At 41.8% G+C, this 22,433-nt stretch overlaps 1 long non-coding RNA gene across 1 annotated transcript in view; it reads left to right on the top strand.

Annotated features, from left to right (window-relative positions):
- The window catches only part of LOC133046504 (uncharacterized), a 62,171-nt gene extending 40,707 nt beyond the window's left edge, over nt 1-21,464 (top strand). Inside the window, exon 3 of the long non-coding RNA XR_009690520.1 lies at nt 21,386-21,464. This is a non-coding gene — a long non-coding RNA (uncharacterized LOC133046504). The remainder of the gene's footprint in view (nt 1-21,385) is intronic.
- Nucleotides 21,465-22,433: the final 969 nt, after the last annotated feature.

Genomic DNA, 22,433 nt, shown 5'->3' with positions numbered 1-22,433 from the left:
GAGGATATTTAATGTGCCCAAGCGGCAGAAGTAGATTTAACCTGAGGCAGTCTGGCAGACAATGCAGGCTTACCCAATGTTATAAGAAAGCATATATCCAAATGCTGGATCTGGTCCTTAAATCAATTTTTAAATATCTAAAAGTTTATTAAACCGAATCTTGGTGGTGAAGTTTCCAGATAGCTGGCCAGGATAAGATGAAGGGAGAGTCTCTTTTCACCTTGTTAGACTTTGAACCATGGAGAAAAATGATCTGAAAAACTGAGGTCATCTGTACATGCATCTACTGAGAAAATTTTGTAAGAAGCCCTCAGTTTGATAAGGGGAGATGAAAAATAAATCCTTGAAGTGTATCACAGTGTGGTAAGTCGTATAATAAAGGAATTACAATGGTACTGTATACCTCGGGAGGTGGAGGGAGGGGAAGGGAAAGAGGAAATGCCATGGAATAGCTGACAGGTAAGCTGACCATTGAAATATGAGTAGGAATTCTTACTAGACATGGCGGGCTAGGTGGGGGTGGTGCTGGAAGAAAGGCTTCTGGGGGAGGATTCACTTCTAAGCTACTAAAGAGTGTCTTGAGAATTGCAAGTGGCTCTAAGTGCAGGGCTAGAAAGATAGGTGAAAGCTATACAAACTCAGGGAAAGCATTTGGACTTACCTTCAAGGTCAGAGATATATAAACTGTTTCAATTGTTAAATAATGTGAGCCTGCCCTCCCCAGCTAGGTAGTTATTTAATAATTTATATTCATATTTAATCATTTATGTACAAGTACATCATACATATTTAGTTTATTGTATCTCTTACAAAATACAGAGAGATAAGATTACATAGACAACATTTAAAACTTTTACTCCCACAAAAATATTATTAAATATTAGCATGAGCACTGTGTTTGAAAATGTTATATATTTTTGAAAACTTTTGTGTAATATCTTGTGATAAGGTAATTTGAAGGACTGGTTCTAAGTTCAGTTTATTTTAATTTCTAGTTTTAATCAAAACAAGATACTACGCAAAGAAAGTTTCAACAGGAGTGTTTGTTAGCAGGATTGACCAAATCATGACTCTATTTACTTTGAGCACTATGTTCAGATCTTTCATGAAGTTTAATTAATAACTTCATCTTCTCTGGTGTCAATCATTCATTCATTATTGAAAACTCTTTAGAAGGTGTTGCATTTCTGTATTTTTAGCAGTTGGTTCAAATCGATTGGTATTTTATCTGGGATTTAAAAAAAATCAGCTAGCAAATTCTGTTTCTAATTTTTTTTTTAAATGTGCAGATGGGAGAGATTTTTTTTTCTTTTATTTAATGAAATGCATTCATATGATTTTCAGCCATCAGCTCATTGACGATAGGAAAGCTTTCTCCAGTTGCATGAGTTATCTATTACTGTGTAACAAAGTATCCCTAAAATTAGTGCTTAAAACAGCAGACATTTATTACCTCATGGTTTCTGTGGTCAGGAATCTAGGAGTGGTTTTGCTGTGTTCTTCTGTCTTAAGGCTGCAACTGGGGTGGTGGCCAGTTTTCCAGGCAGCTCAAGGCTGGGATGGGGGCGAACCTGCTCCCAAGTTCACTCACATGCCTGTTGGCAGACCTCGTCCGGATCCTCATGGCTATTGCAGAGAGAGTACTTCCTTACCAGTTGGCTTCTCTGTAAAGACAGCAAGCATAAGACAGAAATCACAGTCTTTTTGTAACTTAATCTCAGAGGTAACCTTGCTATGGGCTTCCCTAATGGCTCAGCAGTAAAGAATCCACCTGCAATGCAGGAGACACAGGAGATGTGGGTTCAATCCCTGGGTTGGGAAGACCCCTGGAGAAAGAAATGGCAACCTGTTCCAGTATTCTTGCCTGGAAAACCCCATGGAGCCTGGTGGGCTATCATCTATAGGGTTGTAAAAGAGTTAGACACCACAGAGCAACTGAGCACGCACTCGACCTTCCTATAGTCTCTTTGTTGGAAGTGAGTCCTGAGGTCCAGCCCACACTCAAGGGGGAAGGGGTTACACAAGAGCATGAACGCCAGGAAGAGGGGATGGGAAGGAGGAGGGGCAACCTCAGAGGCTGCCTACCACACCCATTGTCAAAATAACAAATTATTTTAGAAAAGCAGTTACATTCTCATTCACCATTAAAAGGCCATCTTTACCTTAAAGAGATCGACCAAGCACATTCCTTTTCCTGAAAATATCTGCATAATTCTGGCAGCCACTAGTCCTCAGATGAAAAAGTCTGGCAACTTGGGATCCTTGTCATTTGCAAAAGGAAAATATGCAAATCATCTTGTAGTGGAATAACTCTTTTTAATTATTTGGATACAAAATAACTAGCAGACTGGTATGGGTGTGAAATTTTTCATCTAACTTAAGAGAACTGCAAAGAATCTCCTTTATGAAGGACTCAGTTTTCATAACCTAACCATCCATGGCATCTTACAACCTGTAGAATGCAAATCATGACCATAGGAAGGTGAAGAAATGAATGAGGATGCAGCATCACCCCTTGTTTGTGGAATTTCCTTTCTTTTTTGAGAACCTTAGATGTGTTAGGTGAAAGCCAGACAGGGCAAGAGTGCCAGTGTCATTTCATACATTCAGTATTAGTATACATTTAAATGACTTTTTAATTATATTCTTTGTTTTGTTAAAGACAAAGAATGTGTAAACATAAAAGTGCTAATAATTGTTTTCTCTGTACCACCATGGGCCATCTAATGTATGGCCAGCCGATGCAGGGTACACACACAATCCTTTAGTGACCCCTGCTCTTGACCAAGGAAGAAATTCTTAACTCAGGATTTATTATTTATCCTGAGTGATTTGCTTTTAAAGAGTGACAAAGAGTGACCAAAACTCTAATCAAATGTCCCAAACTATTGAGAACCTCTGCTGTAGGTCATGGGTAGCCACTGAAAAGTTTTAAGGTGAACATTAAGAGATTTAAAGTTTAGGATGCTACTTGGGTATCAAAGCGGTAGGGGGGCATGGGGACGGTGAACCTGGAGCACTGGAGAGCAGTGGCTGCCAGTCTCTCTGAGAGGCAAAGAGTAAAGGCAGGATTAAACCAAAGCAATGCAAGTGGAGGAGGAAGGGCGTGGGTCCTGAAATTCACCACGTTTCCTAAGGAAAGGGGTCATTAAACCACCATGGAGCACGTGTTCATAAATGCAGCTTAGAAAGAAATCATGCTTCAAAAGGGAATTCTGAAATCAGAATTCAGATCTAAAGACTTCTTTCTTTTTGATCCTTTCCTTTATATCTGACTTTATTACTACTATTATCATTTTTCCTAGAGATTCAAGCTAGGAGAGAGGAAGAGATTCAAAAAGATGATTATCAATATTAAAAAGATCTAGCAAAGAAAAAGTAATAGAAGAAGGGTATTTGGAAAGAGGGACTGTAGAATAATATGCATTCCAAATACATTTGCAGCTGGATAAACATTTTTTGTGTTGGAAAATACAAGCGATGTGAATTCAGAAGCTGTGCCTTCTTTACGAAGGATGCAGTGTTAAATATTAATCCCCCCCTTTCTTCTCGATTTTTAATTTCTTCCTATTGTGATCCGCATTACTTTGGTTTTGTCTAGGCTGTACTGTATCTCCTGGCCATCTCTTGTCTCACAGTATAAGGTCACAATGTCACAGCTTCCTACTTCACCCAGCCCCTTCACCTTCTTAAAGAGTGTAGAATGGCTGGCATTGTCCAGTTGCGCTAGAAATGCCATCTCTGGGGCGTGTTGGTCACAGTGAATTCCCAAGGTGGTGACTGTGGTTTTTCTGGGCTTCAGGTGAGAAGATGGGGAGTGCAGGAGCAGTGGGGGTCACCTTGGAAGTCAGGCAGGACGCAGGAGAGGCAGCCCCGTTTCCACACGGGCCTCCCTCTGCCAGTCAGTGCCCAGGCGGCCTCCTAGTTCCCGAGGTCTAGACTTGCTCACCCAGCCAGAAACAACAACTTGAACACACTGGCCTTTCCCCGCTGCTGCTGTTATTCCTGCGCGCGGGCCAGGCACCCTCCTGGGGGCGAGGATGCGGAGCCAGCGGGAGGCCAGGCCGGTGTTGGGGTTGGCGGCTCCTCTCCGCCCACAGGCGCCTCCCCCTGCCAGCCGAGCGGGGGCCAGGGTGGGCGCGGAGGCGACTCTATCAGATCCATCGTTCTCAGAGGCAGATGTCTCAAGGATATTATGGACTGTTTCCTATGAGATTGTCTTGACTAGTAAGATTGATTTTAGCTGCCAGTGGCAATGAGGTGAGAGCTCAGACTGCAGTTATTTTCAACCTCTGGTGTCAGACCTGGAGAGCACAACTTCTGGCAGGCTGATGGGATGGAGGCCTTGGGGTGCCTGGAGAAATCTGACCTCCTTTCCTCAGGGGATGGGTGGGGGAAGGGCTCTTCGTTGCGGTTCAGAGTCTAGTTCCAGTCTTACAATGGTGACTGTTGGGGCTTATTTACTGGGTATTTAATTTCCTATTTGAAAAACTACTTACAGGTCTACAAAGATAGTTTTTTCATTTAGGGCTTTTTTTTTTTTTTAGTTTAAAGCATAGGTTTAAGAGATTTCTTCGTGTAATCTGATTGTTAGGTAGGACCCCCTCTCCTTCCCCCAACCTCGCTGTGGAATTCAAGAGAGCTGGCCTGTAGTCTCCTTTCCATGACTTATTAATTATGCAACTTGGGAACACGGTCTCTCCTTCGAGGCCCTTGTTTTCTCATCTCTAAAGACATCTGCTTTATTACAGGGTGGGATTCGGATAATTAAGCATTGGAGATGATGAGGAGGAAGGCACTAGAATAGTGTTTGTCTCCTCCAATGTGCTCCTTAAAGGAGATGTTATTTTACTATTATTCTATAAATTGTCACCCACATGGCCCACAGGGCCTTCGTGGAGGATCTAATCAAAGTTTCTTGCAAGGAATATGCCTGTGAGTCTTGTGACCTGAGTCAAGGGCATGACCAGCTTAGTCAACGAATATTTTTATAGAAGTCTCCACTGACTACACAGTACTGCTGGATTAGACACTGTTGTTCAAAAAGTAAAACTCTAAACCTTCTAGTCATTAAAAACGTGCCATCATATATGGCACGCCATGTTAATGAAACCATTTCTGGAGGTTTGTTTTTCTTTAAATTATAGGTAGTTCTGTAGTTAAAAGAAGTTCTACCGTTCCTCCTAGATGCTTCTACTTTTCAGGGATCCATGTGAGGCTAATAATTCACTTCTGGGGTTTTGAAGTTGTTTGTCTGACTTTGGGTTTGGGACATTCACATTCCCACTGTGATAAGTGTAGATAGAAAGTTAAATACCATTTGTCTGTATTCCATGTTTGATACAGACAAACATGGACGGGGGAAAGTGGACAACATAATTATGTATGCTTCTAATTTGCCGTTCTCCACTCTCTGGTTCTCTCTGACGATGGAGGTGTCAAGGGGTCCTGGAGAAGTTTGCAGATCCCCTCCCTTTTGCTCTCTGCTCTCCAGCGGTCACCTTTTCTGTTATCTCCTGCCATCTCTGCTCTGCTCCCTCCTGTCAACTCTGACGTCTGCCTGTCACCCCACTGCCCTTCAGAACTCTTTTCCTTGAAGTCTTTCCAAACAGGTGTTTGTCTTGCTTCACTCTTGACCGGCATCCTGCTAACCCCTGTGTCTTAGAGACGGTCGCCCTTCTGAGCACTGATGCGCCTGTCTTTATATAGCCCTGACTGCCTGGCATCTCCATGCCCGTCACTCCGTGTTTACCAGCACTTACCCTAAGTCCTCCAGGGGAACTCAGAGGATCTCGTGTCTCTTTTCATGGAGTGCCTTGCATGGTTGTGGATTAAAGGAATTACAGAGACAATGCATACAGGGTGTACTGGGGGAAACTCTCAGTATGCTTCTTTTTGCTTCTCAGTTTAGTAATTCTCTTCTGAATCTGGTATCTATTAACCAAAAACTTATTAGGCAAGGTTCTGAAGTTTTACTTGCAGAAGGTGTACAAGTTTGGACAGGTGGATGACTCATAGACCCTAAGGAATTTAAAAGCCATGGTTTAGTGAGAAAGCCTCTCTCTCTCTCTCTCTTATACACACACACACACACACACACACACACACACACACACACACACAGTTAGGAAACCTTGCAGACAGAATCCACTAAAAGTAGCCTTGCAAGGCCACCTGTAACTTACCCATAACTCTCATATTGATGTGGTTCAGATGGCATGAGGTGCATGCTCTGAGGCCATCTGATGGGAGAAGAAAGAAAAAGCGGCAGAAATATTGATACTTTTCTCACGCCCAGCCTGATGTAATCAGTAGTAGCACTGACTGCTTACACTTCCTCAGTCCCTTACTATGTCCAGACACTATGTTATTATTATTTTTAAGTGCTATCTCATTTAATCCTCATAAACCACCTCTGAGGAATGTTCACAGTTTTACAGAAGAGGATGCAGAAGCCCAAGGTTACACGGTAGCAAAGTGTAGTCAGATTATGTAAGGAGGTCTGTCTAACCTTAAAGCCCATCCAAGCCTTGTTCTTACCTAGGACCCTGTACATTTTGACTTTTGATCTCATTTTTTTTTCTGTTGAGGGGAGCGAGGAATGTGTTTTAGCTGATGAGATTTGGCCATTCCTCCTGGGGCTTAGCCTGCTAGGTTCTCAGTACATGTTGGCTGAATGAATGAGACAGTCTGTTCCAGTCACTCTGGGATGGAACATGAGATGAACAGAACAGTGTCTGGGAGAGAGCCGTGGTGACTAGGTGGGAAAGAGACCTCTCTTACTAGCTATATGACTTCAACTCTGTGGGCCTGGGTGTTACCTATAAATCACAAGGGAGTTGAGGGACAAGCAGTGTGTCAGTTGCACATCCCTTTGGGCACAGGTGTCACAGTGGAAGAGAGGAGACAGAGTCATCTGTCCTTGCCTGGGATTCAAGAATTCTGCTCTTTTTGTCTCGAGGATCTGTGTTTGTGATTTTTGGTAAACTTGGCTGTTTTCCTATGCTATTTTTCCCATTCGACGAGGAGATACAGCAACACATACATCCTTTCCTGCTTAATTTATTTGTTTTGATCCTTAAAATTTTGTAGAAGGTGAAAATCTAGTTATATAATGAGGCTTAATGATTATAAAAAGTCCATTGTTGTTAAGTCGCTCAGTCGTGTCTGACTCTTTGTGACCCTATGGATTTGCAGCACACCAGGCTTCACTGTCCTTCACCATCTCCCGGAGTTTGCTCAAACTCATGTCCATTGAGTCAGTGATGCCATCCAACCATCTCGTCCTCTGTCATCCCCTTCTCCTCCTGCCCTCAATCTTTCCCAGCATCAGGGTCTTTTCTAATGAGTCAGTTCTTCGAATCAGGTAGTCAAACTATTGGAGCTTCAGCTTCAGCATCAATCCTTCTAATGAATATTCAAGATTGATTTCCTTTAGGATTGACTGGTTTGATCTCCTTGCAGCCCAAGGGACTCTCAAAAGTCTTCTCCAATACCACAGTTCAAAAGCATCAATTCTTTGGTGCTCAGCCTCTTTATGGTCCAACTCTCACATCCATACATGACTACTGGAAAAACCATAGCTTTGACTATACGGACATTTGTAGGCAAAGTAATGTCTCTCCTAATTAATATGCTGCCTAGGTTGGTCATAGCTTTTTTTCCTAGGAGCAAGTGTCTTTTAATTTTGTGGCTGCAGTCACAATTGCAGTGATTTTGGAGCCCAAGAAAATAAAGTCTGTCACTGTTTCCATTGTTTCTCCATTTATTTGCCATGAAGTGATGGGACCAGATCCCATGATCTTTGTTTATAAAAAGTTCATAAACATCATCTAATGAAAACCCAGCCATAACATCTTCCTCAATGGGAAATGCTGAATTGTAATGGTTTAACTACAGATGTTTTAATCCTGAAAATATCAGTGCTAGTAGCAGTTAAAGAAAGGCATCAAATATATATTGATTTTTCAGACATGAAATGCATATACCCCCATGTCTTTATTATAATTGAATTCGCTAACAATTCCTACATTAAAACAATCTTTAATCACAAAATTATTCTTGTTCTATAAATTCTTTTAGTGGGAAACTATAGACTTCAGAGAGACATATTATTCACATCATATAAGCACTGGTAAAGGGCCAGCTTTGTCCAACTCATGGTCATTTTCTGAGATTCTGATGATGGGAATTTATATCTTCCAGAAACCTTTAGTGTGAGTGATCAGACACAGGAGGAGAAAAGGCTATATATTGATTGCTGGATTCTTTGTTATTTAGATAGCATCAGGAGAAGGCATGGTCAGGATTTATGAGGGAAGCAGGCAGAGAGCAGTGGAATTACTAACACAGGCTGCACAGAACACTGAGTGGCAAAAGCAAAACAAAACCCCTGATCTTTTGAGCTTCTCTTTAAAGTGCGTGTTTATTCCACCACCCCCTGACCTTGTCCCCTGTTTCTGTGACAGCTGGCTGCCACTTCTTGGATTGGCAAGATTAAGATGGAGGAGAACTGGTGAAATTCTCCCCAGTGCTTAAATCATTATTAATTAATCACTTCATCCTCTCCCGAGAGGTGGTTGGAAAGGTGGTCGTGCTTTGGAGAAGGTGAATGCAGTGAAAAGCAGAGCTGTGAGCAATCTGTTTCCGGCATTATATTCAGTTTTATAGCAATTAACACAAAAAACAGATCATGGTGGGGTTTGCACTGGAGGGCAAGGATGGAGGGATTCAGGGGAAGAGTTTCAAAATCGCAAAGAAGGATTTTGAATCTTCTCTTCTCAAGGTGCCTCACTGGGCAGAGACCTATTTCCTTGTCGAAAATCCTAGTTTGAGAAAGACTTGAGACAGATCTTACTTCAGAGATCTGCGTCGTCTATTCTTTCTCCTCCCATGTTAGCTTTCCTGTGTTCAGAAGGTCCTTAATATATCTGACCTTCATTCTCTCTGCCGTAACTTAAGCTTATGCCCTCTCCTGCTACTGTTTAAATTGATCCCTCCAGCACTCGTTAACCCCCAGAAAGAGCTTTAGACAAAAGAGCCTCTCGGAACACCCTCTTTTGGCCTTATTTGTCTTTGTAATCCCTTTTATAGGGGGCAGGTTATCTTGGTTTCTCCCACAATTGGTGTGGAAGCCTGCTCAGCTGCCCACGTCACTCAGCTCTCAAGGGTCACTTTTGTCATCATTCAAATATTGAAACAGGTGGAACCTGCCACCTGTAACGTGAACCGCAGTGGAAAGAAAGTGACTCAGTCCTGGCAGCTCAAGTCGGGTTTGAGAGAAATGACTGGGGGAATCCAAATGCTTCCTTGTGGCTTTTGCAGCAAAGGGTGTCTGAATGGCTTCCTTCTGGAAGAACGTGCCATTCCAGTGTCATCAATGTGACCGGTTTGGTGCAGTCGGACATTCCCCTCTATAGCCTCCTTGCATAAAGCCTCTTGCCCCGAGCTGGCGGCTGCAGAAGCTGGCCTTCCAGCTCCTGCAACGGCAGCTCCAATAACACACAGGAGGACTCCGGCTGGGCAGGCACGAGGTACACGCGAAACACAGGGCCTGAGCGGAAGCCTCAAACGAAACTAACAAGGAAAGAAGTTTGTTAGAAAACAAACTTCTGTTTCTCAACTTCTCTTACACAGCTGGATTTGACTCTTGTTAACAGTAGTTACATGTAGCTCACTGAATATCACAAAACATATGCAGTTCTCTGAGCCCCACTTTTTCTTTCCAGCCTCAGAGCCACTGCTGGGTCACATTAACCCATCCTCCAAAAATGTTCTTGGAATTTGCCCAGGTGGTCTATCCTGCCCAGTTGTCAACCTGGCTGCTCCCTTATGTGAAGGAAAAACAATCCAGTGGGAAAACACCCTACTATATTAAAGAAGATGTGAGTTATAAGGCACATTTCCTAGCAATGGTTTGTCTTTTGGGGGCAGGTCCCTTCATCCCCTAGTACCTCCAGTTTTAATTTTGTAGGATAAAGATAAGATGCTAGTCCCATACCTATTATGGACAGGCATGCTCTGAAAATAAATAAACCAAGGCATGTCAATCCAAGAACTACTTTGAAGTAAATCCTTTGTAAAGTCAGAAAATTGAAGTTATTGTTGCAGTGATGTAAGTAGGTGTAAATGCTCAGCAAGTCTTAACTACATAAACATAAGGAAGTGGAAGGAATGTGGTGTTATGCCAAAAAGAATAAATGACTGACACCTCCCCCACCTTTTTTCCCTTATTTCCAGGGTGTATGCAAGTTAACATTTTTTTTAAGTGCCCAATTCCTTCTTGTGAAGCTTTTGCTAAAACCAGTAAGTTTAGACTATCTGGTGAAAAACCATATCCTCTTGTTATTGATGTTTTACAGCATTTAAATATTTTGACCTAAATGCTAAAGAACAAAGTCAATTGTTTAACTAAAAAAGGCAGAATGTAAATATTTAGCTTAGGTATTTGGAGTATCTATTTTCACAATCACAATACTTCCTTAAACATGTTTGAGAGAGAGTTGTAATATGGCTCTTTGAAAACCGTGGGAAATTAAAGATGAAATAAAAACCTGACCACGGACTTCCTTCCTCAATTTTAAGTGAGATCTCAATAAGGCTCTCTTATAGTTGGACATGGACTTTATTAGCTTCTTATGTGACCTCATACTACTTATTTTTGGAAAATAATCATTGCATTTTAACAGAAATGTGGTTCACAGTGGATTAAGTGAAATGTATTTCTTGGAAAGTTAAAAAAAAAATATGTGGTTTCCATTTTACTCCTCTTTGGAGGCATTTATTTCCAGGTCCTGCAGATCATTTTGAACTTTGTAGTTTTGTTATCAGTCTTTCACTTTCTTGTTTGAACTTTTGATCATTTATTCCAATTTTTTTTAAAGCGCATCCTGAACGCTGGCGAGGCATATGCATCTGCCTTAATGGTAGTAAGTGGATTTCTACAACTCAAGTTCTTAGCCATACTGGGGAAGGCAGGCCATGGGCAATAATGAAAATAGTTTATACCAGCAGAAGGCTGCCATGGGCACCACTTGGTGCTAATTACAAGTGTTTTCCATGAATAAATTAGTTTAATATTAATGATAACCATTCATTTCTCATTTTAAAGAGTATGAAATAGAGGCAAAGGCCCTCAGCTTCAGTAATGTTTTAAAAGATACAGAACTTTTAAAATGTTGGATCCAGAAGAACAATATTACACATCTTAAAATGCTTTTGTGAAAATTAAAGCAGAAATATCACGTAAATTGATAATATCTCAATAAGCATGGAAAAAAAAGACCATAGAATTTATGTGTAATTGCACCAAATGACCACTTTAAAATGTGACCCCTAGTGGGGATCTGAATCTGCCACCTACAAGCTGTGTGACCTTGAGCAAGTTGTTTCACTTCTCAGTTCCTCTATTTCCTCATCTGAGGAAAGTGGTTGAGGATTAAGTGAAATAATAAATATAAATAATTCATCATGTGTCTGGCACATGATAAACACTTATGACATATTAGCTGAGCTAAGATTTTATTTTTTGAGGTACCTATGGAAAAAAAGCATGATGCAGACCGGGTTCATATCTCAGTCCTGCCCTATTAGCTGTGTGACCATATCAATATGTTTAACCTTCCAGAGCTACAGTTTCCTCATCTGTAAAATGACCATAATTCTTGCTCTACCTGAGTAGGGAATTATGAGGCTCCACCAAGGTAAGGGATATGACAGTACCTAAAGGGCTATACAGAATTCTGTGAATATAGTGAAATTTTGTAGCAGTGTCTGTTTTTAAAGTTCCTACCCTTTGCTACTTAAAAAACACGCGTAACCTAAATGGTATACAGAGCAAGTTTTTCTTTGTGTGGTCTTTTTTTTTTTTTTTTTTAATTAAACATTTCTGGATTCCTGCTGATTCTTTTGTTAACCACTTCCTTTTGTTGAAATCTTGAACTAGTCTTGATGTAGAAACTGGCTGTTGGGGCAAGGGAGAATCAGCCAGTTTATTAAAATGATTGTCTGATTTTTGGAGAACAGTGGTCCCTTCTGGCTCTTTATCATAGATGGCAACTCTCTCCCAATCATAGAAACTTCACCCTTTAATACTTTTAATTGACTGCATCTTGTTGTTCTGTAATTCTAGCTTGCAAAATAAGCTCTCCTAAATATATCTTCTGATGACTACTCCAGCTTGTTATGCTTTCAATTTCTCACATCTTGGGTTATTTGAAGAGGTTTATATTTACCTAATCCCTCAAGCAGCCCCAAGGGAAAGCAGGCTGCCCCCAGGCTTTAGGCATGCTGCCTGCACACCTTGGCCACAAGGGACAGGACTCACTTCCCTTTGTTTTTCAGACAAGACACTATGGTTCTGACTCAGCCACACAGTTCCTTTGTTATACTCTTACTTGAATCATTGCTGCCCTTGATACCCAAATGCTGGATTATTTTTATTTGACTCTTTGTTTTCTTTTTTTCTACTCATTGTAAAGTCTAAGACCTTGCCCCTTTTATCTTCCCCAAAGAGTAAAACCCAATATAAACTGATCTTCAGGTTATGCGACTGCGGATTTCACTAGTACAGTTGTCCTTGTCGCACAGGGTTGGGGAACTGAAGGAGTGAGGAAGGAAGCAGTTATTATAGAACTGGAACAAAGTTTTACTTCTATGCTTAAAAACAAAGTTATACCTCTCGTTTTTCTCCCTATTCTTCGAAGCAATGTGTCTTGTACTTCAGAGCTAAAATGTACCTTCCTCTCCTGAAATCTTGGCTATAAGCCCTGGCTCCTCAGTTCTTTTTTCTTTTCCAGGAAGATCCTTCGCAGCCAGAGCAGACGTTGGGTTGACCAGCATGGGCTGGGCAACCTTTACTGTTGAAGGAAGATCCTGATGGGAGGATCAAAGCTCGGATTGTGCTGTGATGTCTGATCCATAACCAACCTCCACCCACGCCGCCCTCCTCCTTATATTGTTTCCTCTTTATCCCCTCCTGACTTGCAGTGTTCTTCAAATGCCTTCTCCTCAGGCCAAGTGGGATCTAGAACTCCAACATGGCACCCCTTTACGTTACAGTGCCCTCAGCAGAGTCCCCGTCAGCCTCAGATGGAATAGTCTGGAGCTAGAGTTCTCTCTAAGCAGCCAGGCTGCCGTGAGCAGGATGTTTTGGTGTGTTTGCATCAGCTTCCTGTTGCAGAGTTTAGGAAGTGAATCTGGTAACTGCCTGAATGAAAACACTTCCCCTTACTCTCTATGTCAAAGAGAAGTTGCCTGAAATGGATGCCAACTTTTAGGAGTGAGGACAAAGCTCTGAATTTTAAGGAGGCTTCACTGAATAGGAAAAGAACTCAACTTCACCATCTGGACCTGGTTACACAACCATCTTCACCTCAGTTTCCTCTTGCATCAGATGAGGAGATTCTATCTCCCTTGCCCAGTGGTTATGAGACAGCAATGAGATAATTTAAGTGAAGCAGCTATTTTGCCTAGGCAGAATCAGTTCTGTTTTGTATACATGCTATGGACTAGGTCTCTTTGAAGTCTGTTTTGTGAGCTGCACCCACATGACTCTTATTTCTAGTCAAGCCTCTGTGCTCTCCGTGGGTGTTTATTCCATACCCCAGCTCCTGGAGGAATGGGGGGCTTGTGGTACTCTTCCTTGTGCTGGAGTAAGGGCCACAGAAGTCAGGGCCTAAGAACTCAGGCTGGAGCTGGGCTGTCTGGGTCCCAGGGCTTCTCTTCAGGAACTAGCTGTGTGACCTCAGACAAATTACTCTGACACTCTGGGTTTCAGTTTCCCTTATCTGTAGAACAGGAATCATAGTGGGGGAAAAACTACAGAAAAAAATCCACAGGCAGGCTCATAGGGGGTATAAGAATTAAAAGAGAAAATCCCCAAATGTGTAAACGGCTTAGGACAGCGCTTGGTTCCAGGTTTGCTGTCACTGTTCAGAGGACCTCCCCCAGACTGCTCACCTCATGATGCATGCTTTCCACACGCAGGCTTGCAGACAACAGGCAGGAGAGCCCTGCTCTCCCCCTGCCCCCTGCCTCTGCAGGGACCCCACATAAATGTGCAGACTGCACAGGCTGATAAGAGTTACCCAGTACTGAGTAGAATTCCGCTTCCGGTTTCTGGGTGAGACGTGGCCAGGAAGGTGGAGCGGAGTCTGGCTCACAGTTCGGGAGCCTCAGAGCACTTCCTGTCAGCATCCTTAATGTCACAGCAAGGCTGTGGCCTGCAGATGGTCACTGCCTGCCCTCACAGTGGGCACCCGGGTCAAGGTGAAGGCCCGTGTGGGCCCCCGCCGAAACTCAGGCTGGGCCTCTTTGGCCTCCGCTGCCAGAGATGTTTCTCCTGGTCTCTCCCGTCCCCCGACACTGCTCCTCGCCCCCGCGCTCTTCCTTCATTTGGAAAATTCCTGCTGCCTTTCAAGTCTCATCCTGGATGAAAGTTCCAGAAAACATGTGATGGCCTTCAATAAGCCTCCACAGGCCCCTCTAATTCCCTCCCTTTGGGACACCCAGGGCTCCGGGCCACATCCATTTTGGCGGTCAGTTCTGACTTGCTCTGCTTTATCTGTAACTTCTGAACTCGGGCGGAATAGATTCTAAAAATATGTTTAACAAATGATACCTGGAACACCAGAAAGTGCTGAGGAACTAAGCAGTTTGCAGGAGACATTATCCATGCACTCTGTGAGGGGTGGGGGGTCACCCTGCCCGCTCCGGGTGGGAGGCGTTGGGGGTGGGACTGTAGAGAGGCTCAGGAACATGGCTTTATTGGGAACATTCCTCTCTATTTACAATTACAGGAGCAAATAGGCTTATTAATGGCTGATTTAGAAACTAGTCCTGTTATACTGTTAACCCCATACCTCAGCATTCAGTTTACGGTAGAATTTAGGGTTAAAAACTGGAGTTTCTGCACAGAAAAATGACAAAGTTAATGACTTGTAAAAAATATTATACTTTTTTCTCAAAGCTGTTTTATAATAGCTGTTTCTTGCCTATTCATTGATGGTCTAGCTTTAAAAGAAAGATTGGGATGGCTATCCCATTGTATTTTTAGAAGTACTCAAGTGAACTCTAATAACCTGAGAGTCATGGCAACCTCCAGGACTTTTGGTGTCCTCCCTAGCAGATGATATATTACTGCCTGCCTGCCTCAGTGTCTTTGAAGGAATTCTGCAGATCAAGGGTCAGGCCTTCTCAGGAGACTTGTTCTAAAACAATCATCAGCTGGGCTGGAACAACATTTAAAATATTTCTAGGCTTGCTAAGAACACCGTGTATAGATAGCATCTCACTCACCCCAAACTTTTTATCCTCTGCATTTTTGAGCTGTTTCCTCGGGGACCACGCCCCCATATCATACATGACACCTGGCAGGAGCAATGGTATAACTAAACCTTTCTGCTTTATCAGGACTTTTTTTTTTTTTTTAAGAAAAGAAAACTGGAGATTATCATACTCAGTGAAATAAATAGGATAGAGAAAGACAAACACGTATCACTTATATGTGGAATCTAAAAAAATCATATAAATGAACTTATTTACAAAGCAGCAGCAGCAGACTCACAGACTTAGAAAACAAACTTAGGGGTTCTAAGGGGTAAGGTTGAGGGGAGGGATATATTGGGAGTTTGAGATTGGCATATGCTGCTGCTGCTGCTAAGTCGCTTTAGTCGTGTCCGACTCTGTGGGACCCCATAGATGGCAGCCCACCAGGCTCTCCTGTCCTTGGGATTCTCCAGGCGAGAACACTGGAGTGGGTTGCCATTTCCTTCTCCAATGCATGAAAGTGAAAAGTGAAAGTGAAGTTGCTCAGTCATGTCCGACTCTGCAACTCCATGGATTGCAGCCTACCAGGCTCCTCCATCCATGGGATTTTCCAGGCAAGAGTACTGGAGTGGGGTGCCATTGCCTTCTCTGGATTGGCGTATACACACTACTAAATTTAAAATAATAACCAACAAGGACCTACCATATAGCATAGGGAACTACTTAATATTCTTTAATAACCTAAATGGGATGGGCTTCCCTGGTGGCTCAGATGGTGAAGAGTCTGCCTGCAGTGCAGGAGACCCAGGTTTGATCCTTGGGTCAGGAAAAGCCCCTGGAGAAGGAAATGGTTACTCACTCCAGTATTCTTACCTAGAGAATTCCATGGACAGAGGAGCCTAGTAGGTTATGTTCCATGGGATCGAAAAGAGTCGGATACAACTGAGCGACTAACACAACCTAAATGGGAAAATAATTTGAAAAAGAATAGATTTTTGAATATTTATAACTGAACAACTCTGTTGTACACCTGAAACTAACAAAACACTCTAAATCAATTATACTCCAATATAAAATAAGCATTAAAAAAAAGAGAAAACTTTTGTTCGTCTTTGATTCTAGGCATGTAAAATCTTTTACACCCCCAAGGAACTTATCTTCCAGATAAAATGTGAATTGCAGTGAAAATGGTGACATGTGTATCAAGTCTTAAAACGTGCTGTGACTTTGGAGCCATCCTGAGGCTTTATTCAACAGTATATAGTTTTATCATTTTAACAAATGACATGAAATTTTATACTTACTGGTGAAACTCCCAGTTCTTATTTTTCTTTCTCAACCAGAGGAAACTAGAAAAAGTAAAACATTTTTGCTTTAGAATTGGATTTATTTTTGGCTTATTTGTTGATTCTGGGCCCCTTACAAGCCTCCATGTGGAGAGTAAGGTCCTCAGTCTGTGGACCAGGCTTCCCCTGCTACCTCTGGTACGGCCCAGGGCACATACAGGGTCATGTCACTTAACTTTCTGATGGGCAGTTTCCTAATCTGAAAAGCACAGGTAACATATCTCCCTCACATAGTTGATGTCTATGTCCAGCACATATTGGGCAACAAGAATTTTTAAATGTGAATTTAGGTTGTTTTTTAAGGTACATTTTTATAGGAAGAAAACTGGAATTGAGCCCTAAAACCAGAGTCTGGGTTTTGCTACTTCTTAGTCTGAACAAGTTAACTTGGAAACAGAATCTTTAGGGTCTAAGCCCTTTGTCTCAGAAATGATGAAACTGATGTCCAGAAAGCTGAAGGGCTTTGTCTAACGTCATGCAATGAGCTAGTGGCTGGGTGTTGACCGTAAATCAGGAGTCAAGGGGTACCTGGTCCCAGGGTTTTCCAGTCGTACTGTCCTGGCTTTGGTAAAGTGTTGGCCATTCAGTCGTGTCTGACTCTTTGTGACACCATGGGCTGTAGCCCATCAGGCTCTTCCGTCCATGGAAGTCTCCAGGCAAGAATACTGGAGTGAGTAGCCATTCCCTTCTCCAGGGATTCTTCCTGATCCAGGGATCGAACCCAGGTCTCCTGCGTTGCAGACAAATTCTTTACCAACTGAGCCATCAAGGAAGCCCTTTGGTAAAGAGCTGTGTAAGTTCATTATAATGTATTAATGTTTTTTCAGTGTTCACCTAATTTGATATTCTGAGTTCCAAAAAAAAAGGTGCTTTAGATACAAACAGGAAAATGGGCAACCATGACTCACCAGTAGGGAATTATAGAGCAGAGAGTCTTAGAGTTCAGCTCTATTGCAGAAATTTTGAGGCTCAGAGAGGGGATTATTAGTTTGGACTTACACATGGACACACAGGCTAGCTCCTGATTCCCCTTCTTCCCTCTCACATCACAGCTGCCTCATTTTGATGGGAAATGGAAAGGTGGAACATGTACTATATGTTGTTGGAAACCTTCACAGTGACTGGTAAAATGCTTGACACGTCATAAGGCCCTCTAGATGCCTTCTAAATTATATGACAAACTACTACCGGAACTTTCAACATAGAATATTGGGTGGGACTTACAAACAGAATGCACCCATGTGATCACCACCCTGATCCAGAAACAGAACATTATCAGCATTCTGGAAGCATCCTGCATGCCCCTCATCAAGGTGGGCATCCTATACTCACTTCTGATAGAGTAAGTTTGTTTTCTCCTGTCTTTATACTTTAAGTATAAATGGAATAAAGTAGTAAGTATTCATTTGTGTATGGCTTCTTTTGGGGAATATTTTGATGTTGACTTAGATCTGACAGAAGTAGAATTCCAAATGGGTGGCTCAGTGGAGGGAAAAAGGTCTTTTGCATATTGCAGTTTCATATTAATGATGAAGACTGGTGTCAATATGGCAGTTGATTAGTAAGAGTGTTGTAGGTATAACTGAGTTGCAGCCTGTTCTTATTGGCAAGATTTTTGTGCTTTAAATGATTCATTTGGCACTAAATTATAATTTTTAGTTAGGTCAGTTGATGGAAGTAATACAAAATTGAGGAAGGAAAGTGAAAAATATAAAACTCTCTTATGTCCTTCTCTTCAATTTATTATTTTTAAATACATTTTTGGTGTTATGTTCAGAAGAGAATGGTGACTTTTCTAAGTAAATATTCTATTCCAAATAAATAGAAACTCTTGAATAAAGAGTCCAGATGATTCTGTCTTATTTTTTTCTTCCTATTGTCTAACTAAATTCCATCATATAGTAGGTATTCAATAAATAATTGCTCCTAGAATGGGCTTCCCCAGTGACTCAGCAGATAAAGGATCCACTTGCCATGCAGGAGCCTCAGGAGACATGGTTTCGATCCCCGGGTCAGGACGAGGCCCTGGAGGAGGAAATGGCAACCCATGCCAGTGTTCGTGCCTAGAGAATCCCACGGACAGAGGAACCTGGCGGGCTACAGTCCATGGGGTCACAAAGAGTCAGACATGATTGAGCACATGAGCATAGCTCTTAGAATAAATGAATGATTAAATAAGTTGAAACAAGATGGCAAACAAAGTTATTTTTTAACAATTTTTATTGTTATTTTTAAAAATAACAACTTTGTTATTCTAGAGAATATGGACCATCAGAGTAGTGAGGAAGAAGAAGAGACTTAACATTCTTTCTAGATATTGGAAGAGTTTTGGAAGTAGTTTTGCCTTTGGGATCTGGAGTCAAACAGCTGTAATCAGTAGCGGAGGGTGCTAGTTATCTCCTAGCATCCCTTTTCTTTTGCTTCTTTGAGTGATGAGATTCCTGAGTATTAGCAAGGCACACACCTACTCAGGTAGAGACAGTAATTCATAGCATCCTTTGCAGCTACAAGACTAAGTTCTTAATAATGGAAAGTCAGCAAAAGTGAGGTGGTACCTTCTGAATATTACTTTTAAAAGACAATTCCTGCTGGGTGAGAGAGGGTGACACTCAAACAGCTAAAGGGCACCCAGAGATGAAGGTCACATATTGGTAGCAGAGTCTCCCTGCTTGCCTCTGCACAGTTAGGTGAAAGAGAAGCAAGTTTCTATGTTATGAAGACATTGTATTTTGGGATTTCTTTTTCTAAATTTAAAAAAGATCTTAGCATGTATCCAAATTTTTTCAGATGTCATCATCGAAATCTTTGTTAAAAACAAACCAGCAAACAAACAAAAAAATCCTCACATCCCCAAAGAATGAAAGTTAACAAACTGTATCAACTGCCATCACACAGAGACCATGAAGCCTCATGCTAGGTTGTTCATGCAGACACTTAGTTCAGTTCAGTTCAGTTCAGTTCAGTCGCTCAGTCGTGTCCGACTCTTTGCGACCCCATGAATCACAGCCCACCAGGCCTCCCTGTCCATCACCAACTCCCGGAGTTTACCCAAACTCATGTCCATCGAGTCGGTGATGCCATCCAGCCATCTCATCCTCTGTCGTCCCCTTCTCCTCCTGCCCACAATCCCTCCCAGCATCAGGGTCTTTTCCAATGAGTCAGCTCTTTGCATGAGGTGGCCAAAGTATTGGAGTTTCAGCTTCAGCATCAGTCCTTCCAATAAACACCCAGGACTGATCTCCTTTAGGATGGACTGGTTGATCTCCTTGCAGTCCAAGGGACTCTCAAGAGTCTTCTCCAACACCACAGTTCAAAAGCTTCAATTCTTCGGCACTCAGCTTTCTTCACAGTCCAACTCTCACATCCGTACATGACCACTGGAAAAACCATAGCCTTGACTAGACAGACCTTTGTTGGCAAAGTAATGTCAATGCTTTTTAATGTGCTATCTAGGTTGGTCATAACTATAACTAACACATTGCAAATTTAAAGGTGAAAATTAAACAAGTACAGAGGATCTGGCAGTACAACTGAAAAAGTTCAAGGACATTGCTGTGTAATATTTTTAAGCATCAGATTGTGTAACAAACAAGAAGAGAACTACAGACCTAGGTTAAAAAGCAAAAAGTTCCCTAATCATATAATTTTGGAACTATCTGAGACAACTGAACAGTAACATTTGCTTAAAAGGAATGAATAAGCGTGTATCCAATTAATACAGAAACTGGTTCTGGAAATGGGATGTAAGCATTAAAAAAAAACCTGAATTTTGTGACATTGGATAGCAACAGGCAGAGGTGACATAGGCACAGTATTTCATTTAGAAACACTGGTAGCACTTGTTATTCTGGGACATAGCATTTGCTAAGACAGTTACCTATTATAATTGGGAAGACAGGTCATTGGCCTCATGACCTTTAGCTCAAGGAGAGCAATTAAGAATATAGGTATACATTGATTAGTACTCACTACTGTTAATAATATATTATAAGAGGAAAGGGAAGTCAGGTAATTATTGGTCAGTAAGTGGAGAGAGAAAGGAATATAGCTCTAATGAGGGAGGTTTTCTCATTTATGGATCGTAATCTTTTATATCTTAGAGCTTAAGTTTGAACCATGCAAGGTTGGAAGATCTGTGTCCGCAGACAACAGTAGATAAGTTTGATGATGGAGGTCTTTCTTGTGGACCTTCTGTTAAGTATTTTCCTTGGCCAGAAAATGGAAATCAGCCCAAAACAAAGACTGGATAAAAGGCACTGCCTTCTTAACTGTTTCAAATGGCTGCCACTAAAGGTCGCCAACATGAAATAGAAGCAAAGAGGGAAAGGATAAAGAGAGAGGCTAGTAAAAAACAAAAAAAGAGGAATCTTGGTTCAAGAGCTGTGGCCAGAGAGATCTTTGGCTACTGTTTCTTTCACATGGAAGCCAATAGATTAGAATTCCACTTAGGTTGTGTGATCTATTTGCAGAAATAAGGGGAGACATGGATATTGGACTGAGGGGTAGACATGGAAGAGAGTGATATTATACTAATAACTGTTTTTTTCTTTCTTTTTCTAACAAAATATCCAATTCTCCCCCTGCACAGCCCTCCCCCAACCCACCCATAAGTATTAGCAGGGTACACGGTTGCCTACCTAGTCACTATATCCCCTCAGCTTTCTTTGGGATTAAGTTTGCTTCGCAACTCATTTCTAGCCAATGGTATGTGAGGAGTTTTGTATGTGTTTGAAAATCATTGGATATTTTCTATTCACACCTGCCTTCCACAGCTTTGAAATAGCCCCATATTGGACCTTCCCTGGGCCAAAGAGAAGAGTTGCATATTGATGACAATGGAGCCATCCCACCTGTGTGACCTCTGTCGTCCCCTTCTCCTCCTGCCCTCAATCTTTCCCAGCATCAGGGTCCCTTCAAATGAGTCAGCTCTTCGCATCAGGTGGCCAAAGTATTGGCGTTTCAAGGATGATGTAGCCACCTATGGTAAGGATAACCCTGCTGGACTGCCGTTTCATTCATCGGTTTGCATCTTCAATCAGGGATAACAAAACTATGGTAGCATTTTTACAATTCCTTTTAAAAGGAGTAGATTATAAAAGTATGGTATGCCTTGTTTTAAAATCAATGATGTCCGAAGTAATTGTAGGACATTGCGCAACTACAGGGATAGAGAGCAGGTCAAATGAGAAGGAGCTTTGCTGAGCAAAGCGTGCCTGTCAGCTCTGGTCCACGTCACTGGTGGCACATGCCAGTGTTGCCAGTATCATTACAGGTAAAAGGTCACATTCCGGCTTCTTCAGTCTTGAGTGTTTCCTGTGCAGTCTAAAATTACACTAGGAGAAAGTAGGCTGAGTTCACTGGCTGGGAGAAATCTGTTTCATTCTGAGGAGAAGCCAGACTTTGTTCATTCAGTATCCAACTGTGGAATATGAAAAGAAATTGTCATTTAAACAACCCCAAACTCTATGATTCTATTAAAAGAAGCATTGGGATGGCCACAATGTTCGTTTGGGTTTTTCCATAAGATCTTAGGATCTTAGGAAAAACTCAAATGAACTTTTTGGCATAACCCAGTTGTTGTTGGATTTGATGCTTCTAAAGGTGTTCCTGGTTCTTTTCCTTACACTCATAATTTAAGAGTTAGTTTCCATCCTCCTACTCTTCCTTGAATCCAGTGGAAAAAGTATAATTCAGTATAAGTGTGACTTTATGAAACTGTATCTTTGCACTGTTAAGTTGTTTAGAAGTTTAATTACTAAAGATGTCTGTGAGTCTGGTCAGTACTTTTACCAGTTTGATATACTTACTGAATATTCATTG

Source organism: Dama dama, chromosome 3 (genome assembly GCF_033118175.1).
Source record: "Dama dama isolate Ldn47 chromosome 3, ASM3311817v1, whole genome shotgun sequence".
Lineage (NCBI taxonomy): Eukaryota > Metazoa > Chordata > Mammalia > Artiodactyla > Cervidae > Dama > Dama dama.
The sequence above is the reverse complement of the archived record's forward strand: the minus strand, read 5'-3'. Positions and strand labels throughout refer to the sequence as shown.